Here is a 20,837-nt window from a genome sequence, read left to right on the forward strand (position 1 = left end):
GGCACATATATCACTGGACGAGTGTGTGTGTGTGTGTGTGTGTGTGTGTAGACGGAAAGTAAGCAGAGGGAGAAAGCCGGAGCGAGGGACTGGGAGAGATTTTGTGTGTGTGTTGGGGGTCATTGAGCAGAATGACCCTGAAAACTGCTGAACTATAAATGTAACACAGCATTTACTGTTTCCTCTTTCCCTCCTTCACTCAGACTGTCCATCCGTTGTTTCTTCCCCTCCCTCAGACTTCTTCTATTCCTCCCTTTCCCCTTTTCTCTTCATCGCCTTTCCCTCTCTCTCTCCTTGTCACTTTCTACATTTTCATCTTCCTTCTGCATCTTAAAAATGTCTTTTTTTTCTATTAATCAATTCAACTTGATTCTATTATTCCTCGTTGACTCTTTTGAAACCAGTTTCCGAGCTCCAGTGTTTAATGTGCGGGTCTGAGCTGCAGGTCGGTGAATCCTGTGATTTGTTCGTGTTGTGCTATTTATTCAGATACACGTCTTTCTGCGAGTGAGGGGAAGATGCAGCGGGAGATTGAGTCAGATCAGAAATGCAGACGTATATTACGACCATTTAAAATGATTCTTATCGATTCAAGATCATGTTTGATAGAAAGATACTGAAGAGTCCAGGTCCTTGTTTGTGGTGGTGGAGGTTCAATCCTGCACATGCTGGTTTCACAATATAACAGTTTCTTATCTAAATGTACAAACGTGTATTAAAACCACTTTGTGTACTTAAAATATTTCCAGGCTGCTTTTGTAATAAACTGTATATTTGAAGTAATGGATTGCAGTATCTGAAAATAATATGACCCTGTGAGCTTTTATTACATTTGCGGTTCGAAAGAAGTATTGCAACGTGTCATGCCATGTCTGTGTATTTAATGTAGGTTATAAACCGTGCACGCGCACACACACACACTCCTCTCTCTCTCCGTCTCGATGGAGTGCACGGGCCTGCTTCTGTTCAGAGAGCGAGGGTCACGGAGAGAGTGAACAGAGATCTCCGTCTCTGATACACACAGACGACCAGGACAACAGATAGGAAACACATGTTGGAGGAGCTGTCGAGCGTGTGCGTTAACAAAGGACAATGCGCTGAAGAGACGAGTGAGCGTGTGCGAGAGCGGCAGAGACCTGCAGAGAAGGAGACTTGATATTATTTCATAGACCTGCTTTTCACTTTTTCCAATGGTGAACCTTGTAGAAAGCTTTTGGACTTCGATGTTAAAATGTGTGGACGTGCTGTACTTTGGGTTTTGGCTATTTAACCATTTTAACTAAATGTTCTTTCAGTGTCTGCTTCGGCATTTCTCTTTTTTGTAAAGTCATTTGTAAGAGAATTTTTAAGTTTAGAAAAGGTTACATAAGTCAATAAACCATAATTAATGATAAACACTGAAATCGGGTTTTAAATTAGATAAATGCAAGAGAGAGAGACATGTTTTTCCACTTACTCTTGCAAGATACGGACAAATTATATCTTATAACTCCATAAATTATTGGAATTGTGAAACTTTGTTCGTCCATGTCTGTCCATTTTATTCGTTGGTTTGTAATTATGCAAAAACGACATGACAGATTACCATGAAACATGGTGGAAGAATGCAGCATGTGTGAGGACAGACCAGATCTAATTTTGGTGCAGGTCTGGATGGAAGGGGGGGGGGTAGATTTTTCTCTTGTGGCGTTTGTTCATGGACAACATGGACCATTAAAAGAAAATGTCTTACATTTTTACCAGCCCACATTTATTACATCATATATTCATTTCCTCACATTTAGCATTTTGTTTTGCTTCTTTTTAAGCAGCTGTACACGGAGTCCGAAACTGTTTCTGACGGGGGTCCGTGAAAGTGTGCATGAGCACATTTTATTATTGTTAGAGCATATTTCTTTCCATGGCCTAAATGCTGTTTCAGATACTTTTTTGCTGAATACTTGTAATTTTGTGGCAGATTTTGGCGTTGGAGTGGAAGTTAAAATTCAAAGATACTGTTTTAAATACTGGCTGTTGGCGACACCGGGCTTAAGACATCAGTATCGGCCTTCAAAATCCCACAAGAGATCTGCTGAGACAGAGAGAGTAACTGATATGTGTCTCTTTCCAGGTATTAGCCATGCCTGAGGCCAGAGGGGAATCCTCAGCCAGTTGCTGTGGTTTTGGATGAGGCTAAATGCTGGAATAGAATACAGTGATACTGGCTGTGACAAATCCCAGACAGATTTACATTGAGGGCAGAAAACTATTCTCGTCTTAACGCTGCTCGCAACCAGCCACCGTTTCAACCACGGTTTCTGTGAGTTTATCACCCACGGACAGAGTTTCAACATTACATGTTTGGCGGCTGGTGGCGATCTCCTCTGTTTTCTTACCCCGACCTGCAGGTAGATGTCGTCTTTTGGGCACTCTGTCTTCATCGCAACCAGAGAGGGACAGTCAAGAATAACAAAGAGACAGAGAGAATCCTCAGCCAGCTGCTGTGGTTTTTGGACCAGGCTATATCCTGGAATACAGGACAGGAATATTAGCAGAGAGCTTTATATTGAGGGCAGGAAAACAAACCTTTATGACTCGGGGCCACAATGGTGGCCACTTCCCAGAACTTAACAGCCACTTGGATTTTTTGCAAAAGACGGATCTTGGAAGTATTTATTGGTACATGTGAGAGGTCAAGATTTTACAACTGATTTCTGGTCATAATTTCCTCCTCTATGTTAATCGGCTCATTACTTTTTAAACAACACCAATGGCCTGCTGTGCTTTTATTCCAGTGATTAATCAGCATGAAACTCTCAGTGAACTGTCAGTGAGTCATGATCTGGGCTCGGTTTATATCCTGGAATATAGAAATATCTGCAGGAAAGTCACAGCAGAAAAAAGGCACGGTGTAATTCATCGGCACGTTAGTGTAGCTGCCGAGGAAACCGCAAACGCACTAGCCAGCTTGTTAGCAGCGAGTCAGTTACATAACGGTCCAGGCTTACTTTGATTTTAATTATTCATACACTGTAAGTAAAGATGGACGACATGACAGCTCCAAAAAGTGAAGCCAAATCACCTGGATCGCCCCCTGGTGGCTGGTTGAAAGTATAGGTCAGAAAACCAGGCCTCCTCCATGTTAGTAGATGGGAAACGGACCAAACGAAAAACTTCATGGTGTTTCCAGTGTTGGTGGTGTTATAGAGAGGAACTTATTTTTCCTATTCCAGCTCGTCATTGGTAGATTATATAAATATAAACATAAAGTCTTGTGTTCAAGTTATGCTGGAAACGATGTCTTATGGTGCGAGTTTACACCAAACTCGCAGAAGTAAAGGTCTTAGAGTGTCGTGCAATATAAGACATCACTCAGTTTTCTGTAGCCACTAAAATGATTCACTACTTTTAAGAAAGTCAGTGATTATGTGCAATGCTTCACTACGCACCCGTCAAACTTACAGTTTGTTTTTGGCCGTTGTTCCACGTCGCTCTGTTCACCGCTCTGTTCTCCGCTAAAGACAAAAAACACACGTCTGAACGAAGCAGCGAGTTACAGATGTGTATCTGATTCCAGGTATTAGTCCTAGCTGACACCTGAGGGATTGCTCGGTGGGCCGTTGTGGTTTTGGATCGGGTTAAATCCTGCAACACAATACATCAATATTCGCTGAGTTGAGGTCCAGAAAGCTGCACTGCTGAAACGTGAGATGATCCGATTTGACCACTGGCTCGTAGCTGAGATAGCTGAGCTTCTGTCTCCATTTGAATAAAACACCACGACAGAAACGGACGAACGGCGAGGGAGGTTTAGGGGGGGAAATGGAAAAAGGATTATATTCATATAGATTTTATACTGTGGAGGGAAATGAGTGGGATTTGGAACAAAAGGTTCTAGATGTTATTGGGATCTCCAACAAATTTCACACTCTCTCTGATATTAGTTCGATTAATATGCCGATCCATTATTATTACGTGGAGAATAAATGAAAACAATTCTCGCAATGTTAAAGAATCTAACTAATTCCTGGATCCACACCAAGTTCCATAGAAAACCTTTTGCAGTGAAGTTCTTTGTGTGAACTAAATGTGTAAATGAGTCCAGTGACTGTTGCTCCTTCACTTGTTGTGTGTTTTGATTGATGAGTTATTGTCACGTCTGTGGCGTCAGCTAACAAGTCTGACGACGCTAATATCTACACACAACTGTTAATGAAATGTGTGTGTGTTAACGTAGAGAGAAGTTCCCTTTTCTATAGAATGACATCAGTTTGTTTGGCGCGCTGTTGTGTCTGTGCACTCAGTGACCGTTGCTAAGTTCATCGGAATTGTCTATGAATCTTTGTGTGTGTGTGTGTTGGATTGTGTGAATGGTACCAGCGCTTGCTTGCAACGTGATCGCTTAATATTTACACATAAGCAGAAAAAGCATCACATGACACGGACGGATCTTGAGGTTTTGTTGTCCGCAGTGAATTAGTTTGTGTTCACTCGTGCTTCCATCAGTCGGCTGAGTCCGGTGTTGCCTTTTGAAAGAGCTGAGGAAAACTGAGTTGGTGCTGGAAGCAGCATTGAAACAACCGTGATAAAAAAGTGAATCTGCCTCTTTGTGTGTGTGTGTGTGTGTGTGTGTTCATGTGATATATGTACTTGTATATGTAGTACTATATATTACGTGTTAACACTGTAGTTCTGGTATTTTGTTCATGGATGTTGAAAGACAAACATTTCCTCGAAGGAATAATTATTACATTTTAAGATTTACTCTTAAAAAGTTGTTTTGTTTGAATTTGAAGGACCTGGCATTCATTGTGTGTGTCTGTGTGTGTGTGTGTGTGTCTGTGTGTGTTGATGGGAAATGTTTTTTCTCCGCTAAATGTCGTGGTTGAGTGTCACTGTGATAAAACATCTCTTAACACAGCCCTGAGACTTATAGCACATAGTCAACAACACTAATCCATCTTCACCACACAGACACATTTACACACAGACACACACACACACACACACACACACACACATACATACATACAGACACACACGCACACACGAAGACAGCCATAAGCCTCAGAACACACTTAAGCACTTACACAATGGCACAGATGTGTTCACACATAGTGCTCAACTCGGCTACACACACACACACACACACACACACACACGCACACACACACACACACACACACACACACACACACACGTGCCCTTTTGTCACTTAAACACAGACTGAGATATGCAGAATACGTACACTCACATTTAAACAGTCACATGTGGACATACACCCACATACAGACCACAGAATGATAATTTGAAAAATACAAAACCAGAAAATCTCTGCAAGAGACTGAACGTTTTTTAAAAATGTTATCCTCTTTCTTTCATTTTCCTTTTCGATGCTGTTTTCTCAGCAGCTGTAATTAAAAACACCTGGATCTTTCACTATCTTCCCTCTGTCTTCTCTCCCTCCTTCCGATCTCATCCTCGTTCTCCAAAATCTTTTTGCTCAAACGTAACGTCCGGCATGTGGAGCCGTGGCATCGAGATCCCGCCCATACTCGCTCCCTCGGCCAATGACGAGTCAGTCTCAGCTGTCAATCATCACGTTTCACCACATGTCATCTTGTAAGTAATTAAAAACGAACATCAGTGTGATGAGAACTACCTAAAATGACAGAAACCATCTTTGAGAAACATTTATTTAACGTCCACTTTTTAGTTTGGTCCATGTCCAATCTTCTAACATGGAGGAGGCGTGGTTTAGTCACAAGGGGGAAATTGAGATGCTGTGCCTTCACTTTTGAAGGACCGCGAAATTCCTCTTTTTATTTATTTTTTTCTTTGTCGCCAATGTCACGGTTGAAAATTGCGTTTGAAAAACTGTCTACAAAACGTTTGCTCGAATTAAATTGTGATGATTCTTTAAGCTCAGTTTCTGTGTTCGTACTGCGGCCACGTGTCCCCTGGCAACAGAATCCACTAATTGTGGGACTGGGAGGAATTTTAACGCAAACCTCAAGTCAGATCACTTGAGGGAACTCATGGCTCAAGAAACCAAACTTGTTGGGTTTTAAAATTTAAAAACTGGATCAGTCGCTTGTCTGGATGGATTGAACCGAACTCCCCCAAAGAGTTTTGGACATTTTACACTAAACAATGAGCTGAAACAAGATGATATTAATCAGTCTCAGGACGTCACGGGGTTACAACACACATTTGCATGATGTAAATATGCACCGAATCATATCTGGTAAAGTGTTATATAACTTTGCATTGTGTTATTTAGCATCTGGTAACCTTTGGCTGTCCTTCTGAGGCAGGCAGGGAATCCAAGTCACCAGAGGCAGGGACGGAAAGTGTGTTATATATCACAAATACAACAGGAACAGCCGTATTTACTCCCCAGTAGAAGCTCGACCTTTTTACGTGCGTGACAAAAGGTTTTCTCAGGACGCCCACGTAGGCACAGATCGTTCCTGCGATGTGTCAGGGCACAGGATGCTCCCGGTCCTGGTGTGTGTTTTCCACACGGTGACAAATGGGCTTTTGATTGAATTCATCAACAACATGGCATCTGGATGAAAGATGAAGAGATGGAGGGAAGGAGGCAGAGGAGGAGTGGTATCTGTAGAGCTCGAGTCTGTGAAGTCAACACAACGCCTTTCCCTTTATGCTCTTAATTGGTCGCCGCTGATGAGTCAGTGGTGGCGTGATCGAACAGAGGACGGACCCTGGCCTCCGCAGGACTCGGCTCGTTTCTCTGGGGTTCTGCAGCTTTTAGTTTCCGATTGTCTGCTCCTGTTTTCAATGCATCACGTTGTAACCGGTTTGTGACGAACCTGGGGGTTTGGTGCAGGAAGGACTTTGCGTCATGTGTCGAACTTGGATCCAGTTGAGTTGAGCGTTGAACGTGATTTTTTTTAAATCGTGTCGAACGTGATAAGCTTCTGATTCTCTGATGAAACTGGGTCAGATTCGGAGGAAAGAGTTGGATCTTCACATCTGTGACACACGCATGCATGTACGCACAAGGGGTGTGTACATGGAGCACAGTGAATCCATTGTTTCTCCAAATCAATTTATCTAGTTTGGCTAAAAAGCTGCTCACCACAGAGCTTCTTCACTCCCTCTGAACCCATGTGTGCATAGTTTGTGTGTGTGAGTGCATGTTTATGTGTTAGTGTGTGAGGATAAACATGTCTCACTCCCTTCCACCGTATATATTTCTCTGCTGTTTCCGTCACCTGCTTGACACAAACGAATAAGGCTTTGTGAGCTATTTCAAAATAAAAGCCTCCCTCAGGATATAAGGAATCCTTCGCAAAGGCAGCCTGGCGAGAAGTCCCGCTGTCATCCGAACATCAGAATGAGTCGACATATTTTACGAAGCTTTCAGACGTTTCCAAAGCCGCATTTGATTTGCCTTTGCAGTGGAGCGTTTGTTGGGGTTGATGATGCGACGACCACAAGAGGATTTCTCTCTCTCTCTTTTATTTCTTCCTCGTTCTGCGAACAGCTGAGTGAGATGTCCAGTGTGTGAATCCCTGTGAGGACTCTTCATCACCAGGCGCACTGTTTGTTTGGGAATCGCAGCGACCGTCTTACTCGTTTCAAGATGTTTGCCTTTGATTAGAAGAACATTTTTTCCCACATAAATCAAACAGAAAAAAACATTTATTAATCAGTCAGGACTTTTTGTTGAATGAATAGGTTTTTCTAATTGGAAGCATCGAATATTAATTGAAGTGGTTGGATCAAAGTCTTTTTAATCACATTTCCATGTGTTTTGTTTGATTCATATTCTCTTTCTCCCTACTTAATTTTTCCTTCCCTTTTTACCCCTTAATTGTTTTTCTCATAGAGGAAACTTACAATTCTTTTCCTTAATTTGTGCCAAATATAAAACTATACATTGTCCGATGCTCATATTAAACGTGACCAAAGTTTGAATTAATAACATAGTGTATTTATCAGATTTCTATAAACAACCTGTTTTCCTGCTTCGGATGTTTGTGCCGTAAACTCTTCGTACTCCAGGTTGGAGTTGTTGTCCTCTTACTTAGTTTTATTTATGAGTCACGAGTCAGTCTCAGCTGTCAATCATGACGTCACATCTCCTTTTTATATCATTATCTTATCGGAAATCAGTTTGATTTAAAAACTACATAGAATGACATTGGAGAAAAATGTATCTGACATGTACTTTGATTTTTTTTTGTCGGGTCCCTTTGGCAAACATAGAGGAGGTGGCGTTTAACCAGCCACCAGGGGGCAATCATGATGTTTTGGCTTCAGTCCTGGTGACCTGTAGTGTCGTCCATCTTTACATACAGTCTGTTCTTTACGTGTTAGTTTTCTCTACTTCTTTCCTCTTTTTTGTCGTCTTTCTCACTCTTCCTTCCATCTCTCTCTCTCTCTTTGTGATATATGAAAGATATGAAAGGCTCCATTGTGAATCTTTGTTGACATTTTAATTGTATCAGTTGCCTTAATTTGCTTTTGGGCACAAACTGAAATGTCCACCCAAGTTTAAACCTGACCTGAGAGTCGCTTCCAGCTGTGTGTGCACTACGGCATTTCTGTTCGTGCTTTGTGTGTTCGTGTATATTTGCGTGTGTGTTGACGCTTGTTTCTCGTGTGCGTTTTTTGGGGTAGTTAGGATAATTGGGAGCAAGGCTCATAATGCCAGTCTAGGAAAATAGCTGGGAACGTCTCTGCCCCTGTGTGTGTGTCTGTGTGTGTGTGTGAGGGTCGGTTTTCCGGACAAGGAGCTGGAAGCCGCCAGGTGGAGGAGATCGGATATCTGGATGCTGATTGGAGGTTGGTTGGTGTGTGCGTGTCTTGTTGTGAGTGTGGAGACAGAGGATAATTAGCTTAATGGTCAAATGGCGCAGCTAAACCCTGTTAGTATCCCTGTGAAAAGACACACAAACACACACCGATACAAGCTCCACTGTCTAAATAACAGCATACTGTTTCCATTGAGAAAAAAAAAAACAAAAAAAACATAATGAGAAAGAGGCCGGTGGCGTCAACATTCCCATTGGCCAGTCAGCTTTCATCATCATTATCATCATCCATCCTCTTGCTGATCGTGTCCTTGTGTTACCCGTTTCTTCATCCGCCTGTTTCTCTCTCGTTTCACTGCTTCGTTAAGATCTTCGCGGATAAATACTTCAGCTGTGTCCCGTGTTTCAGCCCAACTGGAATATGACGGTCGAGTCAACGCATTTCTTATTTGCGTCACGGGCTTCCATCTTTAGCACTTTTGAGCCACTGTGCTTAATGTCGCCTGGCCGCCCGTCTGCGCCGCCCCGAGGGGGCTCGAGCTCGTCATTTCTTAGCTCCAGTATGTATTTATCACATTTTCAGCAACTCTTTTCCGAAGTGAACTCGTCCAGAAAGTTCACTAAAGTACAAGTATTGTTGGGGCCGGTCAGAAAGTCCGCCCGTCATCTCTTCTGCATTTAATTTGGTTGTAAAGTGACTTTAAAAGACACAAGAAGTTATTAATGTGCTTGTAGATATTAAGTCTTAAGATTATTTGAAGAAATATTAGTCAAACATTGAAACTACAACGTGAACCCCACACTGTGAATCCCCTGTAACTGTTTATCTTTCTCTCTTGTCTCTTCTGGTTTATTAAACACGCCTCTGTTCTTACGAATCTGTCATCAACCCTCTTGAACATTTCACACACTTTCCCTGTGTCTCACACACACAAACCTCCTACCACTGAAGCCCCCACCCCCCCCACCCCATCTCTTCTCCCATCTTGTAATAATTAGCATATATTGGAAACTTGCTGCGTCAGGCTCACAGACTCCAACTCTCAGGTCATGACCTTGTTGACACGTTCGTTTTCTCCATTGTCGTCATTGAATTCACTTTCATTTCCCCTGCGCCTTATTGGCATGAAATGCAAAAGTATCCCAGAACAAATTCTTCCCCCGTCGACAAACTACAAACAGATTCAGCCTGAAGTCGTGGCACTGCGATGTTACCAGCGACCAGTGATTCAGTTAAATCACACTCGCTGAAACAACAGTTTGAATCAGATATCGAGATCTTGTTTGTTCTCAAACCTTTCTCACCGGGACAAACTGTGAAAATGGCGAAGTTTGACGCTGAAGGTTTGACAGTTCGAGCAAGGAAGTCGCACCTACCTGACATTTAGTTATTTTCCCACCTTGCTATGAAAGACGAACATATATGAGCTGCGAAAAAGCTGAATCATCCCATAAAGATGTAAATTCAATGGTTACCGGCTGAAATAGAGTTTGTCGTCTCTTTAAGGTTGTTTTGTGGAGTTAGGGTCGGAGGTACAACCAAAAATATCACTTCTGCTGCAGTGAGAGGGCAGCGACACTGATCTGCCATGAAAAGCTCCATGTGAAACATCAGAGTTCAAGGACAACTGAAGGGATTTAATGTCTTTTCTCTCTCGGTCTGTCTTTGCTTCTCATTCCATCTTTGATTGCATCTTTGATTATTGTGGAAAACTTTGCGACAACACACACACACACACACACAGAGACACACACACTAAGAGACACACCAGTCTCAGGGGAAGGGACCACAGTGTTGTTTGTCTCAGTGAAGGGACAAGGGAACGATCTGGAACGTACATTGTTTTCAAACCAGGCGCTCCCCGCAAATATCTCCCCCTCAGAGCTCAATGGGAGGGTGTGTGTGTGTGTGTGTGTGTGTGTGTGTGTGTGTGTGTGTGTGTGTGTGTGTGTGTGTGTGTGGTTTTTGGTCACGTCGGTGTGTTTGCAACAGCACAAACTAAAATAGTCTTTCTTTCTTTTCTCCTGTCTTTTTTATTCTGTCTTTCTTTCTCCTTCGCTCTTTCTCTCTTAATCTGTCGCTTGATCTCTTTCTTTCTTTGTCTCTTTCATTTTTTATGTCTTTATTTCTCCCTCTCTCTCTCTTCCCTAATCTATTTTCTGTCACTGTATCTCCCTTCTTTTAAATCTTTCCCTCTCCATCTCTCTCTTCATCACTTTCTTTCTTTAACTCCCTCTTTGACATGATATCTACTATATTTAATATCCTTTATTTTTCAGCATCTTTACCCCCCTGTGTATTCTCTCTCTCTCTCTTTCACTGGTTTCTTTTCTCCACCTCCCTCCGCTCAGTTGTTTTCCTCTCTTTTTGACACTTTCTAGTTGTTTTGGTCGATCTATTGTTTTTTTTCCCTCGCTCTCTGATCTCACTCTCTTTCTCTGTGTGACCCTTTTCCTTCATCTCGCTCACCCTTTCATGCAAAGTGGTTGTCCTGCAGATAGAGGTATAAATACACACATATGGCATATGTGTGTATTTGTGTACCCTTGCATGACTTTAAAAAAACAGTTTTTCTGTGTATCAACGTGTGTTACTCTTAGTTTCCACATATTTACATATATATAAATGCGGCTCGCCAGTTTTCCAGCATCTTAAGCCCCCTCCAGTCATTTGTGGCATCACATGAATTTGAGCAGAGGTCTGGGACTCAAACCAACATCCCAGCTGCTACACTGGAGTGCGCCTACGTGCCCGCTCCGCCGCCCGGGGCCAAAAATATGACAGCTATGATGTTTTACCCCACTGCTTTTCCACAACACGTCGAGAGACGAACAGGGGGTCCATGAGATTCACTGAAGCTCATTTTGAAAAGATGCAGCTTCTTCTGTTTTTCCCCATTTTGTAAAGGAGAAGTATTCTGCTCATATTCAGCTTGATCATTTTTATTCTTCTTGTTACATGAAAAGGTTTAAATCCTCTGAAGCTCAGAAACTTTCCTCACACGTCCAGAAACGCCCGGGGGCAACCTCAGATTCAGCACCCTGGACAGCGTTCATGACATTGGCTGGATATATTGGAGGGAAAAGTCTCTCGAGCGAACGTTCGTGTGTTGACCAATCACGTTATCTCACAGATAATCTCACAGATGAGCTAATGATAAAAAAAAATATTTGGTTAATCGTTAAATTCAATTTTTAGAACACGTCCACATATTTCATGTCACGTCACCCATTTGTTTTGAGCTGCAGGTTTTTGAAGCCTCCAGTTTGACTTTTTGTTCGGCGCCATCTTGTTTTTTAAAACCAGTAGTAACCATATTTGGAGGAGGAGGGGGGGGGTGGACACTGCACGCCCATCTGCAGCTGCCACCTGCACCCATTGGACGATACTTGCTGTCAATCAAACTGTTGCAGGTCGAATAAATGATCATAATTCACAAAATGAATCATCATCTGTATTGAAGAAGACTTGAAACCAGAGATTGAGACATAAACTCCACAGGGAAAATGTTTACTGACGTTATAAAGTGAGAAGTTGAGTTATTTTCTAATAGACTTTTATAGAAACAAGTGGAATCCGACCTCTGCTGGACATTTTAGACAATACAGGTTTCAGGCACTTCCACATCGGCTCCACTTTCTGGACAACTTCCCATCAAACAGATTATACAAATATGCTATCATGAGTTAATCAGTGAACTTTAGAGATGCTAATAGCTGGATTTTGTTAGCTTTGGGCAGAGCTAGCCCTGCTTCTTTTGTCTTTATGCTAACTTAAGCTAAACAGCTGCTAGCTGTACCTCCATATTTACTGTTCAGACACCAGGGTGGCATCAGTCTTCTCATCCAGGAAACCATTTTTTTCCGTCTCCACGACAGATTGTCAAACTCACCAGAATGAAAGCCATCACTTCACTACTGTGGCAGCGCTGCACAAGCTAATGGCATTGTAACAACATTAGCTAACTACTTCCTTCTCATTACCGAGGCAACAGTTCAAACTGCCTTTCCATTGAGTTTGTTTTGGCGCAGACGACCCGGGCAGCACGGACACAGTGACAGAAATTATGAACATGTAGCTCAATGAAAAGCTTTCAGCACTTGGCAGCGTCAAGATCTCGACTGTTTGAAATCTGCACCGAGTGGAATCGTCGGCTTCATGCACCAAAGAGAAAATGTACTTGGCCCCTGTTAATTTACCTGGGCGGGCGGCCCGGATATTAGCACTGTGTGGGAAACAAACGGTTTTGTAAATGAACTTGTCAAATGTCAGCACATGGCGAACTCACATTTGTGTGGTCGGGAGTTGGTTTGTTTCAAGTTAATGTTGAGAATATTTTCTCTTGTTTCTGCCTCATTGAAACCGTTTGTTGGATCAGCAACCAATGTGGCAACAGTCGATTCGATTTTTCAGTTTTTTTTCATCCAGTATTTCTTGCACAATATAGTTTATTGATAAAAAGTTTCCATCCTGAGGACTAGCCATCATCTCACCTTCTCCGTCTCTTTCGAGTGGTCTATTCCTGGGGCCCTAACCTGAGACAGGGCCCCCGAGAACGGCTTACATAGTAGAAAACCATTTTGTGAAAACTCCCTCAATTCTATGATCGCAACACCATATTCAGAGAACCTCTAACAAGGTCTCTTCTTCCTGGTGGTCCCGAAAGTACCTTGAAACGCTCCTGATCCAAACACATGTTCATCCCAGGAAAGCGTGGTGGCACTAGTTTGGTAAAAACTTTAAAACAACCATACTTTTCTCCGGTCGTCCATGATTATTGGCTGCACGGCCCAGGAAACTGTCTCGGCCTCAAACATACTCACTCCGAAAACAACTACACCTGTGGTGTTAGGACAGTTTGTCTAACTTAATTGATAATTTTGACCACACTACTTTGTACATTTGTACAAAAGATTAGGAAACATAAACCAATTACATTTTGCAGATTCCTTTTCATACCTTCAGCCAACATTTTGTTCCTTCAACCGTGACCACAATGTTTTTAGAACTTTACCCAAAGTAGTTTTAAGCCTTCAATAAGGGTGGAAATAGAAATTGTGTACTTTTTGGACACTGATTTTTCCCTATATGAGACAGATTTAGGGAAACATGAGGAAAATGTCCTGAAGAAGAACGTATAACACCGAGAGTCCAGATCAACCAACACGCTCCAGAGGCCTGCAGCAATCCTGGAAGCCGATTCTGCTTCTTCTTCTATTGTTCAGTGCTCTCTTAGCTTCCTGCAGTGTGTGCAGCAGTTAGGTGCTAGTTGATGGTGGACAAGCTGGTGATGCAATTTTAGACCGCCTCGTTTTGGTTGTGCGGTCCACGCTGCCGATGCGGGCCGGGGTCCTCCGAAGGATGCGGCAGCTGAATTGAGACGCAGCTCCTTGTGTTGCTACCTTTACCCCCGGTGCATGCTGGGATAAGCCCCAGCTGCTCACCAGCCCTGGTGAGGACAGAAAGAGTGGGATATGAACTCCTCACTTCTTCTGTGTGTTTGTCTCTTTTTTTTTTGTTTTTTTTTCTTGTGCTAATGAACAACAGCGCTGCTCCTCTCCTCGTCTCTTTCTCCCCCGACTCTCTATCTCTTTTCCCTCCCTCCCTCCCTCTGTGTCTTGTTCTCTTTTCCATAATAATTAGCTCCCCTCCAGCCCGACTTCAAACCCTGTGGTCGGAAATCTGCATTCCGATGATGGAGAGAGGCTGAGGAAGACGAGGGGAGAAGGAGAGTGGAAGAGGGAGTTTGGACGGAGAGGGAGGGCAGGCGGCTGAAAGAAGCCATTGTTCCTTCATAAGAGCAGATAAGAGCCCAAGAACTGGAGGGCAAGTGTAGTCAAAATACTGTGTGTGTGTGTGTGTAGATGTTGATAGTGGAGCTTAGCAGACAAGACTAAGAAACTAATCTGATACACACCTCCGTCTATTTCTTCTCCTCCTTTTCTTCTTCTTATCTTCTTCTCCTTGTTTTTTGTGCTTCTTTTGCCTCCTCACCTTTAGACCCATTCTCCTCTTCTTCCTTTCTTTTTTAATTTCTTCCCTCTCCTCTCTCATCCATCATTTCACCTCTGCTGTTTCTCACCTCTGTTTCCTTGTCTAAGTCACTTTAGATCAATAGATGTTTTTGTTCCAATTCCTCTTTCGTCTTCCTCTACACGGAAATCTTCTCTTTCACAGAACATAGTGGGAGGATGTAGGTCAGGGAAGAACCCACTTTCTTTAAAGGGCTCGTTTAACGGATTTTTGGAGACCTGCCAACAGAATATATGTTATTTAAGTTTTCTTTTGTGCATTATCATCTGAAATTAAGAACTGTTGTCCCGTTTATCTACGCAACATAATCGTGATACTGATACGTCTGAGAAGGAAAGATCAAATCAATAAATCAGTCGAGCTCGGGTGGTGTCGCAGCAGAAAAAACCTCCTGAAATGTCAGAGATGGATGGGACTGCAGAAAACATGGATCTCAGTAAAATGCTCTGCTACATGATGCACGGCTGTTTTCTGCTCTGGTTTAATAGTTAAAATGTGTTTGTGATTTGAAGAACGCTGCAGCCTGAGTCTGATTAAAACCTGAAACACAGAATGAACATTTGAACCCTCGTCCCGAGCCAAAAGGCCACCTGTGTTTCTCCCAGTGTCAGGGCTCCGTGGAGGAAAACACAGAGAGATTATAGCGGCACGGTCTACAGCTCTGAATATTCATATTTAACCATTTTAAGATCAAATAAACAATTCTAAATAAATTACCTCTTTCTCCCCCCCCCGTTCTCCCCCTTTCACCTTGTTCTCATTCTCCGTCCTCCGTCATCTCGTTCCCTCTCGTCTATTCTCCTCACTTCCTGGTTCCTTCTCTCCTTCTTAAATCCACAGTTTAACCACCGGTCCCCTCACTGCCTCGTTTTTTTTCTTTTTGCGGAAAAGAGACGAGCGAGAAAATCCATAAAAGTTGAATTTAAACGTCCTGTTGATTTGCAGCTGATGTACAAATATCCGTCGATCACTGTCATTGATCACCGCGGCTCAGGTTTCTCTTTATCAGTCACATATTGCGGGGTATTGATTTGACCCCTCCCCCCTCTAATGATTTGGACTTACAGTAAGAGTACGTGAAAAAAACATTAAGATGAAGATCATGTTTTCTCAGGGTCATCGATACCATCAGCATCAAACCTCTTTGTCATGAGTCTTTTAAAGGATCACGTTCTTTCTACCCCTCAAGTACATGTACTTTGTTACTGCGCTTTAGTGCATCATTCATGTATCTGTACTTTGTTGGAGTTATTTGTATTACTCTCAAACAGATTTTCTCCTTTAACCTTTACAATATTTATTTTTTAAGTGGATTCATCCAGCATTAAACACATTTGAATGAATATCTTTATGTGTTTTTGGCAGGAGAAGTGTCACATGGGGAGAGAAGATTGAAATAATACTTCATTATCTTCATATAAGTACATGACCCAAAGGAGTATGGACACGTGATCAGTAGAATAATGTCAGAACCTGATAGTGTCGTCATTCACCATGTCATCAATAATTCATCATCAGCTTCTCTGGGGTCCCTGATATTGTGTCTTATGTTCTTTAAATAGATTTTATCTCAAAGCGCCGTTTGAGGGTTAAAACTTCGATATGTGACGATGTTGAGGGTAAAGATTAAATCTAGAGACGCACACACACACACACACACACACACACACACACACACACACACACTCTCACACACACACACACACACACACACACACACACACACACACACACACACACACACACCAAACAGACACTTGCGGTAATCCCCTGAATTGATCCTTGACTTTCTCTTCCCATCATCACTTTTGTCTTGTTCTCACTCATTCTTTCACTCTTCGTTTTCGCTTCTTTCTCTCTCTCTCTCTCTTTTCCACTCGATCATGTTACCCAGCAGCTTCTTCCCTCTTTGTCTTTCTCTTATTTCTCAGAAAGTCACACCTTTTTCTCTCACTTTCTTTTTCGTCTCTGCTGTAAATGGATTAAAAAAAAAAAAAAAAAGATTTGTAACAGAGACTAGTGTGTGTGTGTGTGTGTGTGTGTGAGACCAGAGTCAAATGAAAATGAAAGAAACTTTATTTATTGCAAACTTCAGCAGATGTTGACAACCACTTAAATCATGAGAGAAGAATGAACGTTTCATTTTCAAATTCAGTGTTTTCTTTGGAAGCAGCTTCTTGACCTGTTGTTGACCTAAATGCATTTCAAACTGTGTCTGGCTGTGCACAGACTGAATAGTGATGGGTGGACGGGTGGATGGACGTTTGTCGGGTGCCTCCTTCTCAAATGGGAATTTCTGGAGCTAAATATATTATGATTCAGTTTGAAAGTCCTTGACTTGAAATCTTTTGGAACATCTGTTTTTGGATGAGACAAACACGTCAAACTTCCACCTCCTCTCATTTCCAGTGTCGCTCGTGTTGGTAAAAACGTTGTTCTTTAAATAGCATCATGAAATACCAGCATCTGGATGATAATAAATGTTTTCTTTGGATCTCTCTTGTCTACAATCTGCAGCAGGATGTGCAGATGCGTGTTGCCAGTCGGAGATGTTGGCTCACGGCAGATGGCTTTCAAGAGAAATGACAAAGCGGGACTAGTTCACACATGTTTGACAGGCCGTCATGCAGGAAAAAGCCCACGCTCCTGCAACGACAAAAATCACCCACTTTGAACATAACAGAACACGTGGCAATTTACCAGCACACGTCTCTGCCGAGCTGGAAATACTGACACTTGTGCAAGAACATGCCTCCAGGCGAAGTCATACACTGACGATGAAATAAACAGATTCAGTGCATGAACAACTGGAGACGTGCCCTTTGAGAGACGCTCGGTGTGTAGCACAGCGCTGAATCTCCCACTTCTTCTTTGAGGAAACGCCTCATGTGAGATTGGCATTTCCCCCCGGCCGTCAGAAGCTCGGTGCCAAAAGCTTCTGCTGCTTCCGGCTGCAGCCTCACTTTCTTGCTGATGTTAAAATGACTCATGTTTTCTGGTGGTAAACAGCAGTTTGCTCTCAGACTTAAAACAAAGTGAAACTGTTAGAATTTTCCCACAGATCTGAGCATCAACAGCGTTTTGTCGCAGGACCACGTAAATAAACGAAACTGCTTAGACCTCGGTGAACTTCAGTCTAGTTCTGTCCTGCGCAAAGTTCTCGTTGAATCTGAGATGTCCCATGAACTTTCAAAACGAAATGGCATCTACAAAATTAATAAACATCAATAAAAACTCTGATGGAGAGTTCCTTTTCGTTTTATATCCAATAAGACTAAGACTGGCTTTGACACAGTGGTGCATTAGCAGGCTGAAATGCTCATAACACCAACACGCTGATTCTAATCGTAACCCCATCTTGGCTTTCCATGCTAACATTTGTACTAACCTCCCAGGTATCAGATCATAAACCCTGTGAGCGGCACAAATTAAAATACGTCTCTGTGAACCTAGAGACTTTCATGCAGATGTTAAACAGCTGTTGTTATGTTCTCCCTCGATATTGAATTTTTTTTTTTTTTTTCTTGCTGGGAACCACAGGAAACCCTGTCAACAACCCCTCGACGTTCACAGACCTTTGGTAACAAACTGGAAACGAAGTGACCTTTCCCTTTCCTTTCGGCCTCGTCACACTCTGACTCAGTCATTAGGAACGATGCATCTCTGCACAAAGTTTTGTGTCTATCCATGAAGAAGATTCTGAGATATTCAGAGTGAAACCTTGAAACTCTCGAGTGGCACTAGAAGAAAAGTCCAGGGTTTTGGAATGTGGTGTAAATTCATCCTCTGGTACCTTGACCTCTTGAGGTTAAAGCTCTTTATGGAGTTTTATACATTTCTAGTGGATCCGAACTAAAGTCCTGGAGTTCTGCAGGAGCTCTGTTGTGATCATCACTCAGTTTCTCCTCCTCTGATTTCCTCTCTTTTAATCCTCGGCCCATCATCCCGTCTCGAGATGGACCGTCACACTCCTGCTCCCTCAGCTCAGCTCAGCTCCACGTACTCATCTGTAATTGCCCGTTCTCCTTATTCCCGTGATCCCTCATACCTGCAGCTTAGTGTTTGACCGTGTGCTCCTGCATTCGGCTCTGCGGATAATAACTGAGGCTATAATCCTTCTGGACAGACGAGAGTCACAGCTGAGAGGACTCTCACACCCTCCTCCAGTCCCAGGATTCATTTGTGTTTCATGCACAGGAGGTGGAACCGAAATTAGGGCACTGGTGTCTCACTCAAAGACACAAATGATCCGTAAGCATTTTCCTGATGATAGAACCCTTGAAGAGAAATGACCAGCTCTGTCTGCAGGACGCTCAAAGTTCACGCGGCAGGACCTGCTGTCGTGTGATCAGGAGTCTTGCAGTCGTTGTGAGTTCATCTGACACGACAGCAGTTTTCCCCAGGAGAAACCGTCAGACTCTAACGTCTGGTCGGCTCCGATTGGCTCTAGTTTCCTGCATTTTCATCTCGATATTAATCCAGCTTGAAATCTAGTTGGATGAGGCTCCTACAGCGAGACTCAGGCTGTGTAGTTGGTGAGAGACTCAGTGCTGCATGTTGTCCAGTGAGTTTTCTGCTTATATAACAACAGTAACTGCACATGTCGCACATTTGTTCTCTCACGACAACACAACATGAAAATGGAGAATGTTTGTATTGAAACTGTTAAAATGTTAAACAGAGGTCAGTCAATGCAGATCACAGAACCTCCCTCCATTCATGAAAACCATCAAAGCATGTACACACACACACACACACACACTCGCACACACACACACACACACACACACACACACACACTCACTTGGTTTTGTTGAAGTTGTTCATCTTGGAGTATTTACTGCAGCAAAAATTCTCTCCTGGCGAAAAACTACAAACAAACACAACTGAACTCCTTGTTCTTCCCACAAGTGTGTGTGTGTGTGTGTGTCTGTGTGTGTGTGTGTGTGTGTGTTCAAATAGTAAAGCCAATTGTTCTCCCCGCCTTATATTATATTCATGTTGTTTGTGAACATGTGTCTATGTTATCATTTATTTCCAAAATTCCTCACATGCATGTGTATTTCTTTTCCCTGTATCTCTGTGTGTGTGTGTGTGTGTGTGTGTGAGCACATCTTCTGAAATGTGTGTTGTTTTATTTTTTCACTTCCGTGCTGATTGTAATAGCTTTCTTTCTTTCTTTCTTTCTCTCTGTCTCTCTGTCTCTCTGTCTCTGTCTTCCATCAAGCCAAAGTAAAACTCCCAGCGAACATCACAGCCTGTTTCCTCTTGAAGTTCACAAACCGCAGTGATCTGCTGGCAGGGAAATAAAAACAGATACGCAGCCATCGAGGCATCGGTCAGTCAGCGCTCCCAGAGCCTGAACCACACATGACGAACCTTAGCCCCATTGTTCGGCTCACTTTATTGAACATTTACAACAAATCGTATATGGTTTAATTTTAGGAAGTCCTTAAGTGTGGTTTAATCATAACTACAACAACGAGGACTCTGCTGGGACAACTAACCCCCACTTAACAAAATAACATGAGCATGATGTCTCTATTGTCGGCTGCAGAAGTTAATACATTACTACACCACATGTAGCGTCGTCTTCTGACGTCATCATTTCCACCATATGAATTTAAATATTTTTTTTTTTACTGTCTTCTCAGAATCAGCTTGCACTCTTCCTCTTTGAAATACGCTGCACGGGTTTGCACTGCTGAACACGCCCCCTTTATGACGCGCACGCTCACAGTACAGGCCCCAGAAACACTCATATCCAAACATGGCAACAGTTCTTCACCCGAACGCAGCATTTCAGCTGCGTTAGCTTTAACTGCATCGTACTGCAGCTGCCGTGTGCAGATATTAGAAGAATGACTAAGAAAACTCTGGACATCGAGGATTCAAAAACATTGTCGTTCTGTGTATTTCTGGATTTAGCAGATTACAAACCTTCTGTGAGACGAACGCTTTGAGTTCGTCCTGTTTTCGCTGAGATGTGCTTCAGCCTTCGACCGTCGGTTTTCTCTTTTTTTATTAAACCAGACTGT

Source organism: Paralichthys olivaceus, chromosome 22 (assembly GCF_024713975.1).
Source record: "Paralichthys olivaceus isolate ysfri-2021 chromosome 22, ASM2471397v2, whole genome shotgun sequence".
NCBI lineage: Eukaryota > Metazoa > Chordata > Actinopteri > Pleuronectiformes > Paralichthyidae > Paralichthys > Paralichthys olivaceus.